The sequence below is a fragment of the Seriola lalandi genome, unplaced genomic scaffold, assembly GCF_002814215.2.
Source record: "Seriola lalandi dorsalis isolate HSWRI2012SDOR001 ecotype SW California unplaced genomic scaffold, Sedor1 jcf7180002054563, whole genome shotgun sequence".
Classification (NCBI taxonomy): domain Eukaryota; kingdom Metazoa; phylum Chordata; class Actinopteri; order Carangiformes; family Carangidae; genus Seriola; species Seriola lalandi.
Genome location: NW_019525116.1, coordinates 2406490 through 2407301, shown reverse-complemented (window position 1 = coordinate 2407301; position 812 = coordinate 2406490). Strand labels below are relative to the sequence as shown.

The 812-nt window shown below is 41.5% G+C and overlaps 1 non-coding gene across 1 annotated transcript; it reads right to left on the bottom strand.

Moving 5' to 3' along the window:
- Window positions 1-667: 667 nt before the first annotated feature.
- trnak-cuu (transfer RNA lysine (anticodon CUU)) lies at window positions 668-740 on the bottom strand. Its single transcript has one exon. It is a non-coding gene; the product is annotated as a tRNA-Lys (tRNA).
- Window positions 741-812: the final 72 nt, after the last annotated feature.

Below are 812 nucleotides of genomic sequence, written 5' to 3'. Positions count from 1 at the left end.
TTAACCAACGGTTTTACAGCGTCAGTCATTCATATTACTGTACGTGTCGGCTAGCGTGCCGCCATGCTAACTTCGCGGTTGAAGCTAGTTTTAGCTGCCCTTCCTTGTACCGCTTAATACACATGTAGAACATAACTGTAACAAACAAATGTCAATACCTTTAACATCAATACTTATCTCACCTGCAACCGAACAGAAAACAAAAGACAGTCTGTGAGTTCTCAAATACGCTCCTGTAACTGTGACTGTCTCTGATATGACTGAGCGGACTTCCTTAACCAACGGTTTTACAGCGTCAGTCATTCATATTACCAGGCCGCTACCGCCACCTATTGGTGAGAAGTATTATAACTAATAAGTCAACTTCAACAGAAATCAGGTGAGTTTTCTCCTATTTACACAAGTATTAAAAATAATAATTATAATCACAAAAATAATGGTGGGGGCCAGGTTACTAACATAAACTAATCTAAACACAATTCTGGAAACAATCTGAACTCATGAAATGCCCAGGGTGCCACATATGCAACATAACACCTGGATCATGTGATGAAGCACATCCATGCCTAGAGGGCCTTGCGAGTTGTACTTACATGTACCCTCTCAGAAATGAAGATGCTTTGCAGCTTGTTTCCCATTCTTGTGCAGATCCTTCTAAAATCTACATCGCCCAACGTGGGGCTCGAACCCACGACCCTGAGATTAAGAGTCCCATGCTCTACCGACTGAGCTAGCCGGGCCTGTGAGCCAGAAAAATACATCATCTAAAAACGAAAAACATTGCTTATAAAACACATATTTCAGGACACAAA